General features: G+C 44.3%; 1 long non-coding RNA gene across 1 annotated transcript in view; it reads right to left on the reverse strand.

Annotated features, from left to right (window-relative positions):
• Positions 1-2,231: 2,231 nt before the first annotated feature.
• LOC109306389 overlaps positions 2,232-21,741 on the reverse strand; it is a 21,613-nt gene continuing 2,103 nt past the window's right edge. Inside the window, exons 2-3 of the long non-coding RNA XR_002099971.1 lie at positions 10,416-10,421; positions 2,232-2,244 (exon numbers count right to left, since the gene is read on the reverse strand). This is a non-coding gene — a long non-coding RNA (uncharacterized LOC109306389). The remainder of the gene's footprint in view (positions 2,245-10,415; positions 10,422-21,741) is intronic.

A 21,741-nucleotide genomic window follows, 5' to 3' on the forward strand; every position in this document is an offset into this window, starting at 1 on the left:
ATGTGAAATGAATTTTAGGTTATATGCTCTTTTTAAAATAAAACATGTCATATTTTTTAAAGTAAATCATAAAATAATTTACAGATTATCAGAAGACTGTGAGTGATCATTAACCAACATAAATGCATTACTATTGATTAGGAAACATAAGAAACAGTTTATGTCACTCAGTAAAATAACAAAATAAAATAAATGTCATGCCAAATTCTGCTTCAACCAACATTAACCAAGCTTTTGATATATGGCATGGAAAAATAAATTAGCAATAGGTCAAAATTTTGAACTACCCATCCAAAAGTAGTGAAGATTTTGTTATTCAAATACTGGTAGGGAAAAAAGTACGTAGATATAAATCATATTGTTATCAAAAGCCCACTTGAACATAAAAAAGTGACATGTATAAACAGTTTATCAGGAATGAATAAGTAGTAGGCCACTGTGTCTTACTGTATAAATAAGGGAAGAACCGAACAGACAACGTTAGCCTGACTAATACCCCTGTTAACAAGCCACATCACAAGCCCATTTTTTCCTTTTTCAGTGATTATAACTAAACATTTAAAACCTCTCTAAGGCAAGCCCCTATCAAGGTCATACCCTGTTCCACTAACCATTAACAAAATGACAGACCTGCAAAGAACACTAAATGGGAAACTTGTCACATATATATTGTTACCAAACAGTGTATAATATGCTCATGATACACATCATTATCTCTTAAATTAAAAGTCTAAGAAGGTTAAATATAAATAATAGATCGGACAGAGCTTATGTATCACATTAGTACACAAAATAATATATTCAAATACAAGATGCATACTGATAATTCTTAGCTATTTATGTTAAGTGAGGTCAAATATCTCTTTACTCAAAGAGATTCCAATCTATTACACTGAATCAATAACACATTTTCATTTATCAGCAGTTTAAATTAATTCTTCCATTATCCAAGACTAGCAGATCCTCATTGTCTTTAAATTGATGCATGCAATATTAAGGATATAAAAATGGGCAAGAACTTGATGCATATTACACTTACTAACGATATAAACATGGGCCATAGATACAATAGGTTAATTCCAATAAATCTTCTTGTTTAACTAATTAGACAAATTGCAAAATTGTAACAAACTAATTTTCTATTGCACATTCTTACTGTTCTAATTTCTAGGGACTTATCTTCCAAAGGACATCCAAAAAGTGATCTGAATGAACTGATGGATTTAATTTAAAAGAAGTTAGTTGAATTAAATTTAGCTTTTATGTGGACTTTTTGTCTGATAATCAGGGATCCTAGTTTTCTCTGATAAAAAATCCTCAATTTTTTAATTAACTGCCCCCCCATAAAATCCACAAAGTCACAACCCAACTCCCGAACCCTGGAGGTGCCCACAGACTAGAATCACCCGGGATCCTGGAGTAAAGGAAGTTCCTCATAGAGGAAGGCACCTGGACCTTCAATTAGACACCAACAATTTACAACTATGTACACTTTACTTACAAAGGATTAAAGACAAGGAAACAAATTAATATACAACTGATGAATTGTCAGAAACTTATTCACAGCCTCAGTCAGTAACGTTGTACATGATGATGGCCTTGGATGATATATGTACACAGGTGGCTTGGATCGGATGCCCAGGAAGGTGGAGCTGCTTCTGTGCCCCTCCCGCAATGAAGCGTGGGTGGGTCCTTGCTGTGAGGGTCTCACGTAGCATGCCCCAGGGTTTGCTGTGCTGCAGGCAAGTGCTCCCTTGCTGAAATTCCTGCAAGATAGTTTACCCTGCCCTGACACACAGGGAGCAGGGTCTGGGCTGGAGCTCTGGTAACCCCCTGCCCACACCTGCACACCCCCCACTTGCCAGGCAGTAGAGGTTTGCCCCCTCCCTTGGGTCTTAACTCTTTCTCACAGGGACCCTGCCCTGTGTGAGGAGGGCTAAGGTCCCTAGCTCTGCCTCCAACCCAGAGCTCTTGGTGAGCTGGATCAATCTCTCTCCAGTCCCCCCCAAACCCTAGTACACCTCCAGCACACCAGGGCTTAGAGAAGAGTCCTCTTCACTGGGGGTCTCCAGAAGGGCCAGGTGCTCCTCCGAGCAGCTCGGACAGGGGCTCCCAGGGGAAAAAGGAGCAAAACTGGTGCTGTGGCTGGGTTTCCTAACCCTCCAGCCCACAGCACAGCCCACGCTTCCTTCAGGCTCTGGAAGCTCTGAGGACAGGACCCAGGCCCAAGCTCTCCCTCAGCTGCTGGGCTTCCCTCATGGCTCTCCCTTTCCCCAAGATGGTTGCCTCCAGAGAGGATTTCAAGTGCCTTTATAACATGAGCTCAGCAGAGCCATTTTCTCTTTTCCAACACGGCTGCCTCCGGAAAGCGTTTCATTGGCCTGTATCACATGGTCTCGAGGAGCCATGCTGTCCTATGCTGCTGCCTGGCTGAGTTCACTCTGGGACTGCCTTCTCTCAGGTAAGGTGATTTCATTGTTCATTACAGTACTATAGAGAGAGAGAGATATCTATATAGATATAGAGATAGAGATAGCTATCCATCTATCTATATATATAATATATAAATAGATCTCTCTCTCTGTATATATATACACATATGTGTGTGTGTGTGTGTGTGTGTGCGCACGCGCGTGTGTGTATATATATTAGTGGTCTTTCATTTGATCATGGAAAAATGTGGATTTTAGGTTACTTTTTTTAATCCAAAAATTGGGCATTTTTTTAAAATCAGAGAAAACCAGGATCCCTGCTGATAATTAAAGTGACCTTAATTTAGGTTTTCTAACTCAATATAGAAGTGAATTAACTAAACTAGGCTATGGCTACTATAATTCTAAATCACATAGGCCATGCAGGGATTTAATTCAATTGTACTATTTCACTTTAAAAGTCACTTGGGTTAAATTCCCTGAGTGTCTCCTTGTAGACTGTAGGTCCCCTTAACATAGCTCAGGGTGCCACTGAAAAACCTAGAGTGTACTTTACAAGAAATTAGTAGTCTTCAGTTATAGCGTTCCATGTAGCATTTATCTATAGATCCTGAGAGCTGAAACAGCACACAGATAGCCTAGGGAGCAGCATAATTAGGTTCCCCTACCTTCTTCCACTGATCAAAACACACTGCAACATTTCAATCAATTAATCACACAGACTGACAGGAGTCTTACATGGATCTCTCACATTCATTATCCTTGAAGAATTTCATGTGGTATGGAAGCAACATTTACCATCATCTATGAAGAACAGCAATTCTCAGTGATAAGACACATACCACCAGCAACTTGTCTTCTTTTGTGGGGAGAATTGATTCATATACGTTTGTGTTAGATAGCTCAAAAGTACAGTTTTATGCACCCATGCAGTTCTTAACTAAATCTTTAATTACAACTTTGGAATAGAACAGATAAGATCTTTTGGTTCAGAAACTAGTCTTTACACCTTACATAAAAAATACATTGTTTTCAAGACTTTCTGAAAACAGCTAATCATCCAAGGATGAACTGGTAACCTAAAGTTTGGAGCTGTCAAAGGAGTGCCTAGGAAGACAGTAAAACACTTACAGTACCAAGTTAAAAATAACAATAGAAACCTATCAGGAATTATCTCATTAGGAAAATATCAATACAATCTGTAATAAAATGTAATGCACTGATATTGCTCTCTCTAGATGCAGCCAGCGGAAAAGTCTTGCATAGAGCATACAGTATTAGGTGCATGTTTTATTTTCTGCTGGAAATATGATTCTAGGTGGCCTGGAAAGGCTACCCAGCAGCTGTACTATTCTGTATATCTGTTGTACGGTGGGTCAAGCCAGGCCATATACATCCAATGAAGGCTAAAACTGTCAGCACTGGAGGCAGGAAAAAGCCCTGATGAAGCCCAAATTGTCTTGGATTCTGTATTAAAGCAGGAGATGGACCAAAAGACTCATATCTCCTGCCTAATGGAGCTGAAAAAACTGCAAGACAAAGTGCTACTAAAAGACAGGTATTGTGAGCAGTTGGAAAAGTAGAAAACATAGGAAGGGTGAAACTGTAGAGAGATCAGCTCCAGCTGGGTACACAAGAAATGGCATCTCCTAACTTCTCGATACCTCTTCAGAGGCCAGCAAGTGACTGAAAATTTGTTCTAGCCTGTCACTCCTACTGGATATAGTTAATACAGAAAAGTTTCAGAACTGGTAGAGGATTATTTAGATGAAGACAAGACAGCATTTTCGTATGTGAAGAGAGCTTTTGTAACTCACCAAAGTCATGGATTTATTACATCCAACTAACTATTCAGGACTAGAACAAGAGCAGTCTACAGTGATCCAGAAACAAAGTAGGAAGAATATCAGATATTTACTAGGACAGCACTGCAGAACTCTGATCCTTGATGTCATTGCACAGTACATACAGCAGAAAGCACCAGGCTCTTCGCTTCTGGTAGAACTTTGAACTGAGGCTATACCTGGGCACAAATAAGTTTTCCTCATTAATGAAATAAAAGTCATGCACACACACCTCTTGTACAATCACTTCCTTGTCCTCCAGTATATGGAGAAGAACTGAGCAGAGTGTGAAAATGAATGGGCATGCCTAAGACATGATCCCCCTTTGGCAAATATGCTTAGCTTGTTACAAGTGAAGTGTGTTCTTGTACATATAACTCAGCAACATGACATTACTCATCTAAGTAATGACTGGATGAGGATCCCACATTTTCCCTCTTCTACTTAGAATTTTTTTGCCTTTAACACAGTTAAATAAAGTACCTATGCTAACGCAAGGGAGGCAGTTCTCACACACCTCCCTTGTCCTTTCTTTAAATTCAGCAGAACCCCAAACCCTGCAATTACATAATCATTTAATAATTAATAAACAGGTCCTCTTTCACCTTGGATCCCAAGGCCTAGGACTCCCTGCCTGTACTGTATAGAATTAAGCATCAAAATATCACATGGAAAGGAGTGGGGGGAGTAAGATTTTTGTATTACTTTACATTTCACTTCATAGTTCTAATATCAAAAGAGACAGAGTGTATTTGAATTTTAGTGAACTGTAGCTCACTAGTGACATCACAGCTATGAAACAACTTTTTTACCCTTGTAGGCAGTGGGTTTGTAGCTGTCTTTGGAATAAATATACATTTGATATTCTTAATCCCGATCAGCAGCACAACATTAATACTTTATGTACGTTCATCTCTGTATCTGTCCACAGAAAAGTTATATTTCATCATTTAAGACGTTCCTATACTGACATAGTTTCAATGGTTTTTTCCATTTCTCTTAAATATTTTGAGAACATTCATTTTTAATTAATTATTTGATCAAAGCACCTTTTATAAAGAAGTTAATATTGTTTTAGTGCCGTATATCACACACCTTTGTTTCTAAAATTTATATTCAGAGGCTTACTGACTATCCTAGGATTAACTTAAACTGGAATAGATGGGTCAAAACTATATTCAAACATCCCCAAACTCTGGTCAGCTTCAGACACCAGCTCAGGTTCCAAACTCTCCTCAGAAGCTCTTTTTCTAATCAGGATAAGATAACATTTTACACTTCCAACCCAATACAAGTTAAGCTTTGAAGATATTGACATGAAGTGTCACTTGAAGACTAGAACACCTACGTATTGATATATTTTCTTGACTGCAAAGCTTGTGGCATTTTAGCAGCTAACATCATATCAAGTTGCCCTGTGTTTCTACACTGCAACAGTCAAGTTTCAAAGATGCAAAGATTGAAAGTAGAAGGGTAAGAAAAGCAGCTGAGAATCAAAAACATCTGGAAAACATAAAATAGACTCAGCTCCTGTATAATCATAGCTTGAAAGAACTCCTAGCCTTTTGCTTAATATCTCTTAATATTTTGCGAAAACATCATCCACAACAGGTAACAATCATTCCTTCTCTAAACCAAATGCATATCTCTTTTCACAATGAGAATTGAACTGTGTATGTAGTAGATATAGATAAAATAGTATGATCTTATATATACACATAAAAGCAATCAAGAGAGCTCTTTTCATCACTACTACTGAAATTGAAATATAAATAAAACTTAAAAATGCATGCGAAGACCTGGCTTCCTGTGATCAGAGATGTAACAAAGAACGTCTTGCATTCAAAAGCTTGTCTAACTTTATCTCAACTACACAGTTTGTCCAATAAAGGATATCACCCTAAGAAATCCTTGCATGTCACGTAGTTTCTGGACTATCACAGCTAAAACATCACTCTTACACTACCAGATCATTCACTGGCATTTTTCAGACTGCTTTAGAGTACTGTGATAGCTACAGCCATTCAAGGACAATGAATAATTCACAGTATAGATACACTGATGGAATTAAAAGCATTTTCTGGAATGAAATATAAAAATACCTTGGTTCCACTAAGTAAAATGTGGGTGAAAGTTATGTTGGAAAAGATTCCAAAGAAACGTCTTACCTGTCAATGTGAATAGGTTTCCAATGAAAGCCAAAGTTCCCACCATTCACATACAAGGTGATAGATTAATTGATAAGGGGAAGCAGATCAAAGAGAAAATGAAGAAAAAATAAATTAGTATTTAATGCAGTAATAGTAAATTACTTCTCATATAGCACTCTTCACCAATACATTTCAAAGCACTTGGTTACGATGTCAAAAAATGAAAAAACAACAGCTATACCATGACACTTTATGCAAGAGCAAGGATTTCTTAGGATGTATCTTTTTTGGACCAGCTATGTAGTTTGAATAAAGTTAGACAAACTTTTGAATGCAAGACATTCTTCATCAGGCCTCTCACCTGATAAAGAATGTCTTTCATTCAAAAGTTTGTCTAACTTTATATCTCAACTACATAGTTGATCCAATAAAAGGTATCAACCTAAGAAACCCTCGTCTCTTGGATAATTTGTGGACTGTCACGGCTACATAGTCACTTTTACACTCTTATCATAACACTCTGTCACATACCACTGTATTTTTTACTGTTCCCAAGGGAAAAAGTGATTTTTAGTACTGATTAGAAAAAGTGGATCTGGATTTTTACTAATCATTTTTCTGAAAAAATGAGGGAAAGGTAACACAAGACACTAGGGGTACACTGATAGAGATTTTTTGGGGATGATACTGATAGCTGATATTTAAGGAGGAATATCAGCTGATAGCGATCCAATATCTGATACAACTGCCTCCAGGTGGTAAGTCTGGTGTGGTGGAAGGGAAGTGAGGAGGGAACGGATGTGGGGGGGCAGATCAATACCCTCATGGTGAGGGGGAGACAGGTGCTGCCCAGGAAGGGGCGGGAGTGCAGGACAGAGGAACAGCTTGGGATGGGGGGTGGCTCCTGCCACTGCTTGCACACGGGGAGCATGGGCATCTGGTGACTCTTGAGTCAGGGGGAGCACATTTCTTTCAACCTTGTTTCTATTAAATTCCAGAATTGGGTTTCATAAGATTAAGTTAGTTTGTTGCTCACAACTCATATGAGACTTTGTAAAATACAGTTACATGATTCCTGTCCATTTACAAAAAAAAAAAAAAATACATTTTAAGAGTTCAGTTACCAGCTTAACCTTTTCAGAAGAGAGCTGTTTATATATTTTGTTCTCTTTTTTTAATATTAAATCTTTCTCCCCTATGTTCACCTGTAGAAGAAAATTGTGGAGAATTCTGTCCAGCCCATCTCAAATAATACTTCTTAGAGAAAATGATATAAGGCAAATTTCAGCAGTGGAAAATGAAAAACAGAGGGATGTAACACCTCCTTACTGAAAGATTGTAAAAAAGAAACTTAAAAACTAGCACTATTTACAAAGAAATAACCGGGGACATGACAGAAATATATGAAATAACAAACTATTACAGAGGTAAATTGACAGCTTTCTATTTACCATCTCATAATACAACAAGGGGTCAAGAATGGAAATTGAAAGGTAATATTTAAAAAGAAATTAAATTATGATTTTTTAATGTTATTTTATGCACAATTCTTAATTAACCCCTGTAACTAGTTCTACATGTATATACATCAATTATGCCAAAGTCTGGCAGAATTTAAAAAAGGACTAGATATTCTTGAGGATGGTGGGAATATTTTGATACAATAGCAAAAAAGAATAAGGGCTTTAATCCTTACATTAGGGCAGGGCTGTCCAGCTTCTAAGTACTGGGGCCCAAATAATCCATGGGCTGCTCCAGCCAGGGCTGCATGTTGTGGGGCCATGGGCTGTAAAGGCTGTATACTATATGAACATCCCCTCCCCACCCCACTGCACCACACACAAATAGGTGTTCCTTCCACTGCAGCATGTGGGAGATGAGAGCCCTTCTTTGCTGCAGGGACACTGAACCTTCAGCTCCCAAGCTACAGGCCCCTGCTGCACCATGCACAATGTGTGCTCTGGGCTGCTGGTTACTCCAGCACTCCAGGCTGAGCCACATTACACTCTTCCATACGCAATTCATTGGGGGGGGGGCACAGGTGGGCATGTGCCCCCGACTGACCAACGCTGACACCGCTACTGGCTTCTGTGGGCAGTCGCTGTTCGCCACTCGCCCTCATGCCGCCAACATCACCACTGGCATCTGTAGGGGGGTCCCTGCTTGCTGCTTGCCACCCCACCATCACCACCACCAACACCGATGCCAGCATCTGCAGGTGGTCCCCACTTGCCACCCGCCACTGCTGCCTACAAATTGTGCCCCCCACCCCCCAGTCTCAGGAGGTACCAGTCGTTCATGCCCTGCTCTACCATCTGGGGCAGGGGTATGTACCAGAAGCCATAGGGGAGTGGGGGTATGGGACCACAACTGATGTTGCAGTCAGAGCAATAGGGGCAGCAGCAGCTAGGTAGGAGCCCACGGACCACAAGTAAACCCCTCACTGACCACCAGCTGGATAGCTTTGCATGAGGGTAAAAGACATCTATTAAACAGCACATACTTAAGCATCTGCTCCTGCTGCCAGAGATTGGATATGGAACACATTGCACTGCTTGTTTGATCCCACACGGCAGTCCATAGTTTCCTATTGTGATGGTGTTAAGAGTCTGGAAGGAATACTAGACCTAAGTCAATTTAACTTGTTAAATTTGTTTTGCATGAGAGAAAAGGTAAACATTTGAAACACCCCAGCAGTCTTCCCTTAGTGGGTAACCTTGGACATGACGCATTTGAATTCTGTAACCTTCTGTGAAGAGACCTGGAAAGAACTGGTCCTTCAATGAAAAACTAGAGGTACCATCCCAGAGTTGAAAATTCATTTTATAAAATGTAAATGCTTAATACCAAGGGCATGTTTTCCTGTGCTGAAAAATCTAAAGATAAACTACCTTTAGATGACAAGGGACTACATGCCAGAGGCAGATAATCTTTAATATCACATTAAACAACCTCAAAATCCAAATGCTGACTGAGAAAATGCAACCTAACTTATTCCTATGCCAGGAAAAAGGCTGTTAAAACAAGCTGTTGTTGTTACTGATTGCATTAATTGAAATAGGCTAACCAAGAAAAGCATCCTTTTTATGCTATAGCAAAAGCAACAAGACTACAGGGTGCACAGCTTACAGCAACAAGCAATTTGATATGCCTTACAAGGCTTGACCAAAAACATAGGAATTGATGCTGAAATATCTACCCCTTAAGTATCAGTAGTGTGTACCCACTTTGAGTATTGTATTTACTTGAATGCAAGGTGAGGTTTCTTTCCCCATTCAATATGAGGAGGTGGGAGGGAGCCCCTTGCCTTAGATTTGAGTACAAGTTGGGGGTGGAGGGAGGACTCAGACTCAGGGTGCCTCCAACACCACCCACCCCTTGTAGCCTCTGCTCCCCCACCCTGTGCCTTCACTTCCCCCCATACCACCCTCTCCCCCCTGCTTACCTTACCATCACTGCTCTGGCTCTGGCTGGGGACCTACTCTAGGTCAGAGCAGAGAACACAAAACAAGTTGCCTCTAGTCCCAGTCTGACCAGGCAGAAGGAGCAGCAGCTCTAAACTTGACTCTGAGACTGAGGTTGGAGCTGTTGGTGCCACAACAATTCTTAGAAGGCTGGCTTGAGGCCAAAGGCAGGATGTGGTCCATGCTCAATGCTTCCTGCCCTAGTGCAGAAAGGGGATGCAGCTGAAGCTGTGAGGGGAAGATAAATAGTGGTGGAAGGCACAGGGAGCAGGCAGTAGAGGGAGAGGCAGTGTCGGGGACAGGCAACACAGGGTGGCAAGTGGTGGGGGGGACAAATGCCAAGGGATACAGGTGCAGCAGGAAAGGGAAGGCATCAGGGAACAAAGGTATGGAGAGGGCAGGCAGGAGAGCAATCCAAGTGGCAGAGGGAAAGGTGAGGGTGGGGGCAAGCAACAGGAAGGTAAGTAGTAGAAGGCAGGCAACAGGGGATATAGGTACCACAGGTAGGAAAAACACAGGGTGCACAGGCAGCTGGGGGCCATGGGAAGAACCAGGTAGTAAGAGGCAGACACTTGATTCCCCCGTTGTCAGCCCCACACCATCTACCATTCTGTCATGGCTTGCCTTGCTGAAGTGCTGGGGAAAACTAAGTTAAATAAAACCCCCAAAATTAGATTCAAGATATGGAAAATTATAACAACATTTTCCATGTCTAGAATGTAATTATTGGGGGCGAAGTTCTTAAATTCAAGAAGTCATCTTAGATTTTGGTAAATATGGTATTTCTCCCTACTCTCTACCCTTGCTCTTGATGAATCCATAATGACTGTCCCTGATCATCAGGGATCTTGGTCTTCTCTGATAAAAGAAAATCCCCAATTCTCAGTTAAAAAAAAAAAACCAAAATCCACATTTTTCCGTGATTAAAATGAAAAAACATTATACATCGATATATCTGTATATTACAGGTGTTTCATTTTAATCATGGATAAATGTGGATTTGGGGTTACTTGTTTTAAACTGAAAATCGGGGATTATTTTATCAGAGAAAACCAGGATCCCTGCTGCTCACCCTGTTATCCTCTAGGTGCTTCACAATGGATTTCTTGAGGATGAAGAATGAGATTTGGGAAGAGACAAGCAGGCAAAGAGACAGTTTAATGTGGAATTCTGAGATTACACTTAGCCAAGAACTTCATCAGCAGAGATCCTGGTTTTCTCTGATTTAAAATATTCCCCAATTTTCAGATTTAAAAACGTAACCCAATGGCTAGGGACAGGCACTCAAAAAACTTGAGCCTGAATTGATTCAATCTCTGCAGGTTAGTCTAACCTGGCTAAGCTAAATCAGTTTTGTAACGAGACAGACATCCCAGATATGCAGGCACATGCCTACAGTGGCTCAGGCTAGAAACAAGGGGGTGCCAAGCCCTCCCTTCCCTTCCACAGACCTCAGCTGAGGGGGGCGTGGCCAGGCCCCAGCAGGATGATGTGATTAGGGAGGGGTTCCTCCCCCTCCTGACCAGCCGAGCAGGGAATATTTATCACCCATAATTCAGTGCTTATCAACCCATTAAGAAAACAAGAGTGGGACATTACCAGCTACCTGTTGATTATACTTTTGTCCTGTGTGCCACAGCTCAGAGATAGCCAGCATGTGGTCTCCTGGCTAATGCTGAGAGGTGTCTGTGAGAGACAAGATAATGCCAGCTTAGCAGAGAGTGGGGAGGGGAGGGGGTGAACTGAACCCAGGCAGATGCCTGCAGAGACTACCTGTGCTGCAGCCAGGGAGTGGAGGGGAGGGGCCAGCCCTGCTGTGGAGCAGAGGGCCCTGCCCAGCCCAGAGAGCATGCTGGGATGCTGAAGGACTCTTATTTAACTTAAACCAGCAAGGGGGTTGAGACAGACATTGCATAAACTGTTTAAGCCAAATCAGTTAAGTCTGAAACTACATTTAGCCAGATTTACCTCAAATTCATTTCAGTCATTCTCAAACTGGTTTATGTGCACTGAGCATCTGTTCTGTTACAGGTTTAAACTAGTTTCTGATCACTTAAACCAGTTTATGTGTAATGTCTGTCCCTAGCCCAAATCTACATTTTTCCATGATTTAAATGAAACACCACTAATATATAGATATGTATATACTGGTGTTTCATTTAAATCATGGAAAAATGTGGATTTGGAATTACTCTTTTTTAACCAAAAATTAGGATTTTTTTTTAAATCTGAGAAAACCAGGATCCCTGTTCATCAGCGACTTGAGAGCAACTTTGTCATTGCAAGAGATGCTATAAGGGGCTTGCTAGAAGGACCTGACTCTCCTCTACCCAACTGTCTCATATACAGTTGCCACCAGAAGCCTGTTGTCACTGAGTGGTGATGAATGGAGACAGAAGACATGAGCCCAAAGTGGAGACCTATTAAACCAGCCAACAAGACACTGAGACTCCAAGAAGGATTGGTTTCTCAGGAAAGCAATAATCAGCTCTTTCAGAAATTCTGCCACAAATGGAGTGAAAAAATATTGTATGGCCCTCTACAAGAGGATGATTCATTCAAATTGCTTGGAAACTCTACTTGACCTAACGGACAGATCTAGGGTTACCACATATCTGGGTCTTTCCGGACATGTCCTCTTTTTTGGCTTCCTGTGCTACATCCAGACAGATTTTTAAGATGCAAGCAAAAACTCTGGGATTTCCTCTCCTGGTTCATTTTCAACATAGCTGCCACTAGGTAGAAGTACAGTTCCCAGAATACCTAGTGTGGTGCATGCATGATTGGGAGCTGAGTTCACAATTTTGCTCTGCTGTACTGGTAGAAGCAGGGGGAAGACAATCCAAGGCAGCAGGGAGCACAGAAGTTCAGGAGTGAGGGGTTCTGGCAGGGCTGGGGGTGTAGGAGGCTGTGGGTCTGGAGTGTAGGGCAATTGCAGGATTGGGGGGGCAGGGGAGTGTGGGTTGGGAGTGAGGGGCACTGGCAGGGGGCTGCAGATCAAGATTGAGGGGCACCAGCGGGGGCGGGTGATTGTGGGTTGAATGTGCAGGGCACTGGCAGTGGGGGTTGTGGGTTGCAATGAGGGGCACCAGCAGGGAGGAGGAGAGGGTTCTGCTTTTTGGGAGTAAAGTGCACTGGCAAGACTAGGGTCAGTGGGTCAGGAGTGAGGGGCAGCAGCAGGGCAGGGGGGCTGTGGCTTGGCCGTGCAAGGCAACAGAATGGGCAGGGGCAGGGCACTAGTATGTCACTGCCCCCCCCCACACCATCATATTGCCCCATTCCACCCTCCCCCTGTACAGGTGTCCTCATTTTTGGACCTGGAAATATGGTAACCGTAGCTAATCTGATCCTTTCAGGGACAGAAAGAATAGCGTGAATAGGGGGAGCAAAAGGACCAGTTTGCAAGCAGTTCACTGGAAGCAAAAGGAAGAAGTGGAAGAGAAGCCAGACACCAGGCACTAGATCCTGCTTTGAGTATGTGAGCCAGATATTTGACACGTTTTTACTGGCTGAGTGTTCGTTTCATGAGCTGTGTGTTTTGAGCGTGTGCTCTGAGCAGCTGGGAGTGCTGCTAGCTGACTGAGTGCTGCCTGTGTCTGACAAAAGCCCTAATGAGTGGATGGAGCCAGGTCCAGTAGGGTATAAAAGGAGACTCCCAGAGTGACTAGGGAGCAAGTAAACAGGTAAGTTTCCATGTAGTTTCCAGGTCAATTCGCAGGTCTGTTTGCACCCCACTAGAGTCCAGAGCAAAGGGGAGTTCAATAGTGGTTGCCTGGAAACATATTGTCACCTTCCTTCACTGTAAGCTTTATAAGTGGAAGCAGGAAAAAGGAAAAATGTTGGGACCACAGAGCAGAGAACAGGTCAGCTTACAGGAAACTCTGATAGGGAAGGCCTGCTTGGAGAGAGGGGCAGGAAGAGAGAGGTGACAGATGAAGAGTCCCAGAGAAATGGCTGTAGAAAACTGGAGCCACTGCCAGCTCTTCCTCTGCTTGTAGCTGTGGGGTCTGTCCAGGCAGGATCACTCACCTTTGAGGCTTCCACCCAGGTTCTGGTTTGGCATGGTGAAGACTGCAGCTTCCAATGATAACCAGGTGGGGGAGTGCCTGTGATGTGAGCAGTGTTTCCTGGTGCTGTCCCTCAGGAAACAGGCAAGAGAGCTACAGGAAGAGGCAGCAAGGCTCCAAAACATCCTCCACCATGAGAAGAAAATGTAGGCAAGGCAAGGGCCCCTAAGGGGACACTTGCATGTCTATACACAAATGCCAGGAGCCTGGGGAATAAACAGAAGGAACTCATCCTCCTGCTAAATGTAAATAACTATGATGTCATTGGGATAGACCTGGTGGGACTCCACCCATGACTGGACCACAGGTATAGATGGCTATACCCTGTACAGCAGGGATTGAGTGGACAAAAGGGGCGGGGTGCAGCTGTCTATGTCAAGGAAAGCTACTCGTCCCTGCAAGCTGACATTGGCACCCACGGTGGAAGACTTGAGACCCTCTGGGTTAAAATCCGTGGGGAACACGGCACAGGGGATACTATGGTGGGTGTCTACTACAGACCCCTTGCCCAGAGTCAAGACCTTGACCAGGAGTTCACCAGGGAATTGGCTGAGGCTGCACAATCCCGGTGTGTGGTTGTCATGGGAGACTTTAACTACCCAGACATCTTGTGGGGGAAGTGCTCGGCCAAATGTGAGCGATTGCAAAGATTTCTCTCATGTGTGGATGACTTCCATCTGATGCAGGAAGTCTATGTGTAGACAAGAGGTAAAGCACTGCTTGACCTCATACTGGCAACTGGGGATGACCTAATTGGCAGCCTAACAATTGAAGGGAAGCTGGGTGATAGTGATCATGAACTGATTACTTTCATCATCTGCCGCAAAGCTAGCAAGTCAGTCAGTAATACAGAAGTCCTCGACTTCAGGAAAGCTAACTTTGACAAGCTAAGGAGGCTTGTCAGTGAGGCCCTAAAGGACCACAACCCAATGGAGAGGAGAGTTCAGGATGTGTGGTTGCTCCTCAAGGGAGCAATCCTGGATGTGCAAGCAAAGTCATTCCTGTCTCAGAGGAAAGGCAGCAAAAGGGCACAGCAGCCCCCTTGGCTCTCCAGGGAACTGGCAGACCTCCTGCATCTTAAAAGGAAAACCTACAAAGGAGGAATACTCTGCTTTAGTCCAGACTTGCACAGAGCAAATCAGGAAAGCCAAGGCTGCGATGGAACTCCAGCCAGCTACAAATATCAAGAAAAATAAAAAGTCCTTTTTTAGGTATGTGGGGAGCTGCAGGAAAAGCAAGGGCAACATTGGACCACTGCTAAACCAGGTGGGGCAACTGACAACTGATGCCCAGGAAAAAGCAAACTTGCTAAATGGGTACTTTGCATCAGTTTTTCACCAGTTCCAAGGGACAGCCCTGCCCACTATGGGTCAGAGAGGCCCGGGCAAGGGAGATTCCTTGCCCTCCATCTAAGCTGACCTCGTGAAGGAACACCTCGACAGGCTGGATACCGTCAAGTCAGCCGGCCATGATGGGTGACACCCAAGGGTAATCAGGGAGCTGGCCAGCATCATAGCTCAGCCCCTGGCATGGATCTTTGAGAGTTCTTGGTGCTCTGGTGAAGTGTCTGATGATTGGAAGAAGGCCAATGTCATGCCTATCTTCAAGAAAGGGTAGAAAGTAGATCTGGCAAACTATAGGCCCATCAGCCTGACCTCTATCCTGGGGAAGGTCTTGGAAAAAATTAAGGAGGCCATCCTTAACAGACTAGCTGAAGGCAATATCCTGAGGGACACCCAGCATGGGTTTGTTGCAGGTAGGTCTTGCTTGACCAATCTCATTTCCTTTTATGACCAGGTGATTTATCACCTGGACAAGGGGGAAGAGATTGACATCATATACCTTGAGTTTAAAAAAGCCTTCGATCTGGTATCCCAAGATCCTCTCTTGGCTAAACTGGCTAACTGCGGCCTTGACGTCACCACGATCCGCTGGCTGGGGAGCTGGCTCTGCAGTAGGACCCAGAGGGTGGTGGTCAACAGGAGCCAATTGTCTTGGTGCGCTGTGACCAGTAGGGTCCCACAGGGCTCTATCCTAGGGCCTATACTGTTTAACATCTTCATCAATGATGTGGACATTGGTGTCAGAAGTGGACTGGCCAAGTTCACCGACGACACCAAACTCTGAGGTAAAGCATCCGCTCTTGAGGATAGGAGGGTGATCCAGGCAGATCTGGACGGACTCATGAAATGGGTGGATGGGAACCTGATTGTGTTCAACACCAAAAAATGCAAGGTTCTCCACCTTGGGAGGAAAAACCTGCCACATGCTTATAGGCTTGGTAGTGCTACACTGGTTAGCACTACAGATGAAAGGGACTTGGGGGTCATGGTTGACCACAAGATGACCATGAGCCTTCAGTGTGATGCTGCGGCTAGTAAAGCGACCAAAAGGCTGGCTTGTATCCTTAGATGCTTCTCAAGCAGATCCTGGGACGTCATTCTCCCACTGTACTCGGCCTTGGTGAGACCGCAGCTGGAGTATTGTATCCAGTTTTGGGCTCCGCAATTCAAAAAGGATGTGGAGACGCTTGAGAAGAGCCATGCACATGATCAGAGGTCAGGATAACAGACCTTATGATGCGAGGCTGAGAGCAACAGGGCTATTCAGCCTGGAAAAGCTCAGGCTCAGGGGTGATCTGGTGGCCACCTATAAGTTTATCAGGGATGCTCATCAGGATCTGGGGGAACGTCTGTTCACCAGAGCCCCGCAAGGGATGACAAGATCAAACAGTCACAAACTCCACTGTGACCGATTCAGGCTGGACATAAGAAAGAATTTCTTTGCTGTCCAAGCCCCCAAGATTGGGAACAGACTGCCACTGGAGGCAGTTCAAGCACCCACTTTGAAGGCCTTCAAGACACATTTGGATGCTGATCTTGCTGGGATCCTATGATCCCTACTGACTTCCCACCCCTGGGGCGGGGGGCTGGACTCGAGGATCCTCTGGGGTCCCTTCCAGCCCAAATGTCTAAGAAATCTATGAAATCTATGACAATTCATTAATTCAATGCTGGAGGAGACCTCTATGACTGTGGAGGAAGGACTACCAGAGATAGTGCTAGAGAAGGAAAAGTATGTTGACTCTCAGGAAGGTGGAAGCTGGAAGCTGGAAGCTTGTAAACTGTGGCCGCAAGCAGAAGTCTTCATCCACACCTGCAGTGGTTTGTCTGATCAAGACCAACCCCCATCTGGGGGATGGAGGTAACCATCTACCAGTCTGACCTGTTGTCTTGGGAGGTCTTCTCCTTGCCCAGAGCCCAGATCTGAGACGTCACTGAGGGATTACTGAAACTACTCCAGCTCTCTGACTGCTACCCCATGCTGGTCATCCATTTGGGCACCAATGATGCTTCCAGGGATGACTCTGAGCAGATCAAAAATGACTACAGGGGTCTAGGTGCAAGAGTGAAGGGCACAGGGGCTCAGGTGTTGCTCACATTTATCCTTCTGGCCCAGGGAAAGGGCCTGGGCAGAAGCAGATGCATTCTGCAGATCAATGCATGGATGCACAGATGGTGTCACCAGCAGGGCTTTGGCTTCTTTGACCATGTGATGTTGTTCCAAAAAGAAGGAACTGATGGGCTGGATCCCCTGGGAAGCCAGTCTGAGGGGGAAAGGAGTCAAGGAGAGCTGTATTTTAAAGAAACCTTATTGAGGATGCAGAAAAGAACCATCCTAATGCACAAGTAGACTACTAAGTATGGCAGAAGACTAGCGTGGCTTAGCTGAGAGTTCTTCAGTGAGCTAACATACAAAAAGGAAGCTTACAAGAAATGGAAACTTGGAGAAATGACTAGGGAGGAGTATAAAAGTATTGCTCAAGCATGCAGGGATGAAATCAGGAAGGCTGAAATGGAATTGGAGTTGCAGCTAGCAAGGGATGTGGAGGGTAACAAGAAGGATTTCTATAACTATGTCAGCAACAAGGGAAAGACCAGGGAAAGTGTGAGTCCCTTACTGAATGGGGGAGGCAACCTAGTGACAGATGAGTAGGAAAAGGCTGAAGGACTCATTTTTTTTAAATTCAGGTTTTTAAAGGAAAGGTCAGCTACCAGACTACTGCACTGGGCAGTAGTTTGGGGAGGAGATGAGCAAGCCAACAGTGGCAAAAGAACATGTTAGGGACTATTTAGAAAAGTTGGATGTGTACAATTCCAGGGGGCCAGATGTGATGCACCAGAGGGGGATGAGGGATTTGGCTGATATGATTACAGAGCCACTGGGCATTATCTCTGAAATCCTGTGGCAATTGGGAGAAGTCCTAGATAATGGAAAAAGGCAAATACAGTGCCCATCTTTAAGAAGGGGGAGAAGGAGGACCCGGAGAACTACAGACCTGTCAGTCTCATGCCAGTCCCTGGAAAAATCATGGAACAGGTCCTCAAGAAACCCGTCTCTAAACACTTAGAGGAAAAAGTGGTGATTAGAAACAGTTGGTGATTAAGAACAGTCAGTATGGATTCACCAAGGACAAGTTATGCCTGACCATCAGGGATCCTGGTTTCCTCTGATAAAATAATCCCCAATTTTTGGCTTAAAAAATGTAACCCAAAATCCACATTTTTCCATGATTAAAATGAAACACCACTATATATATATATATATATATATATACACACACACACATATACACACACACACATCAAACCACTGCTTATTACCCATTGATCCCAATGATCCAGCCAAGATAATGAAGTACAAGTTGGATGAACAGATTGTAAAGTGGATAGAAAATTTGCTGGATCATTGGGATCAATGGGTAGTAAGCAATGGTTTGATGTCTAGTTGGCAGCTGGTATCAAGTGGAGTGTTCCAGGGGTTGGTCCAGGGCCAGCTTTGTTCAATATCTTCATCAACAACCTGGATGATGGGATGGAGTGCACCCTCAGCAAGTCTGCAGATGGCACCTAGCTGGAGGGAGTAGTAGATAAGCTGGAGGGTAGAGCTAGGATTCAGACAGACCTAGACAAATTTGAGGATTGGGCCAAAGATATCTCATAAGCTTCAATAAGGACAAATGCAGAGTCCTGCACTTAGGATAGAACAGTCTCATGCACCAGCACAGGCTGGGGGCTGACTGGCTGGCCAGCAGATCTGCAGAAAAGTATCTGGGACTTACAGTGGAAAAGAAGCTAAATATAAGCCAACAGTGTGCCCTTGTTGCAAAAAAAAGGCTAATGCAGGGGCGGGCAATTATTTTGGGTGGAGGGTTGCTTACGGAGTTTTGGCAAGCTGAGGGCCGCATGGCTAGTCCCGCCCCTTGAAAGGTGCCTCGCGCCCTGGTTTCATTTTCTGACCAGAAGTCTTGCTCCCTAACTCCTGACCTTTGCCACCAGTGGGTTTTGCCATCTGAGAACTGGAAAAATACCAAATTATATTCTAGAAAGCAAATATCTATAGCATTCATTAATTTGATTTAAAAAATATTTTTGTGCTGATTAACATGCATTTGTGCAGTGTACACAGAGGTGCTTGCACAATAGCTTAAAATGAAGCCTTACGCTTGTATATTGTGGGGGGATGTATAGGTTTGTGGGGGGACTGTGGATGTGTGGGGATGTGGGTGGGTGTGGGGTTTGTGGAGGGCTGTGTGTTGGGGAGGGTGGCTGGGGTGGGTGTGGGGTTCTGTGTGTATTGCAGTACAAGGGGGGCTGTGGGTGCATGTGTATAATGGGGTATGCGTGTGGGACTCACCCTATCAATGCACACACACACCCTGCTCCTGCCTACACACACACACACACACACACACACACACACACGTACGCACGCATGCATACTGGCAGAGCCCTGTGCTCCCCAGGTCAGTGACGCAGTCAGGAGCCATGTGGTGAAGGAGCAGGGTGGGGGCAAGAAGAGAGTGAAATGACTGGGGGTGGGGTGGGGCTGGGCTGCTCAGTTCTACTGAGGGCTCCCCCTGGGTCCTACTGCCCCTGGTTCCTTTCCAGCTTTGACAGGAAGCCAGAAGCAAATAAATATTAATTTGCTAATTTTTTTAGGGGCCCCACAGGCCAGATAGGATGGTCTGGTGGGCTGGATCTGGCCTGTGGGCCATATTTTGCTCACCCCTAGGTTAACATCAGAATAGGTTACATTAGTGGAAGTGTTGCCAGCAGACTGAAGCAGGTGATTATTCCCCTCTATTCGGCAAGGGTGAAGCCACTTCTGGAGTACTGTGTCCAGTTTTGGGTCCACCATTACAGAAAGGATGTGGACAAATTGGAGAGAGCTCAGCAGAGGGCAATGAAAATAGTTAGAGGGCTGAGGAAGTGGGCTTATTTAGTCTAGAGTAGAGAAGACTGAGGGGGGAGTTAATAGCAACCTTCAACTACCTGAAGTTTGGTTCCAAAGAGGACGGAGCTAGACAGTACTCAGAGGTGGTGGATGACAAAACAAGGAGCGATGGTTTCAAGTTGTAGCAAGGGAAGTTTAGGTTAGATATTATGAAAAACTCTCTCACAAGGAGGTTAGTAAAGCACTGGAACAGGTTACCCAGAAAGGTTGTGGAATCTCCATCCTTAGAGGTTTTTAAGGCCTGGCTAGACAAAGCCTTGGCTGAAATCACGTAGTTGGGGATGGTCATGCTTTGAGCAGGGGGTTGGACTAGATGACTCCAACTCTCATTTTGTATGATTTTATGAGTCCAAAAAATTTGGAATTGCTGCCTGGAGAGGTAACCAGTGATGGTCTTCAGGCCCAATAAAGAATTATTTCCATTTCTGAATGTGAAGTTTTCATCACTGATAATTTTCTACTCTGACACATGATATCTATGACTTCTGCAGAATATTCATAGATTCATAGATTGTTAGGGGCTGGAAGGGACCTTGTAGATCATCAGGTTCAGTCCCCCCACAAGAAAAGACAACTGGGTTCAAGTGACCCCAGCAAGGTGACTGTCCAGTCTCCTTTTGAAAATTTCCATGGTAGGTGACTGCACCACCACTGGAGGGAGTTCACAGTCTGGACACCCTGACTGTGAAGGAGTTTTTTCTAGAATTGAGCCTGAAGCAGCCTTCCAGGAGTTAGTATCCATTGCTCCTGGTCTTCCCCAGGGGTGCCCTGGTGAACAGCTGTTCACTGAGTTCTTGATGTACTCCCTGATGTAGTGGTAAGACACTACCAAGTCCCCTTTCAGCCTTCTCTTCTGTAGGTTGAAGAGGCCCAAGTCCCTCAGCCTCTCCTCATATGGCTTGTCCTGCAAGTTTCTGATCATATGGGTGGGCTCTTCTCTGGATCCTGTCAAGTTTTTCCATGTCCTTGTTGAAGTGTGGTACCCAGAACTGGACACAGTACTCCAGCTGCTGTCTCACCACTGCAGAATACAGTGGGATTATAACTTCCTTGGTTTTGCATGAGACACATGCTAGAATGTTGTTTGCCCTGCTGGCCACAGCATCGGACTACCAGCTCATGTTCATATGATGGTTGATCACTACCCCTAAGTCCCTTTCGGCTGTGGTACAAGTCAAATTGTTGCAACCAAGCCTGTAGGTATGTTGGGGATTGTTTGGCCCCAGAGGGGCACCTTACACTTCTGAGTGTTGAACTTCATCTGTTCCAGTCCGCCAAACTCTCCAGCCTGTCCAAGTCTGCCTGTATTTGCAACCTATCTTCAGGCATGACCACGCTCCCCCATAAATTGGTGTTGACTGCAATATGTACTCTTAATGGACATCAGTCAATCAGAATACAGACACCAAACTTTGGGGCAAAGCATCCACGCCAGAAGATAAGCGGGTGATCCAGGCTGACCTGGACAAGCTCAGCAAATGGGCAGA

The sequence above is a fragment of the Crocodylus porosus genome, unplaced genomic scaffold, assembly GCF_001723895.1.
Source record: "Crocodylus porosus isolate Cpor-Errol unplaced genomic scaffold, CroPor_comp1, whole genome shotgun sequence".
Classification (NCBI taxonomy): domain Eukaryota; kingdom Metazoa; phylum Chordata; order Crocodylia; family Crocodylidae; genus Crocodylus; species Crocodylus porosus.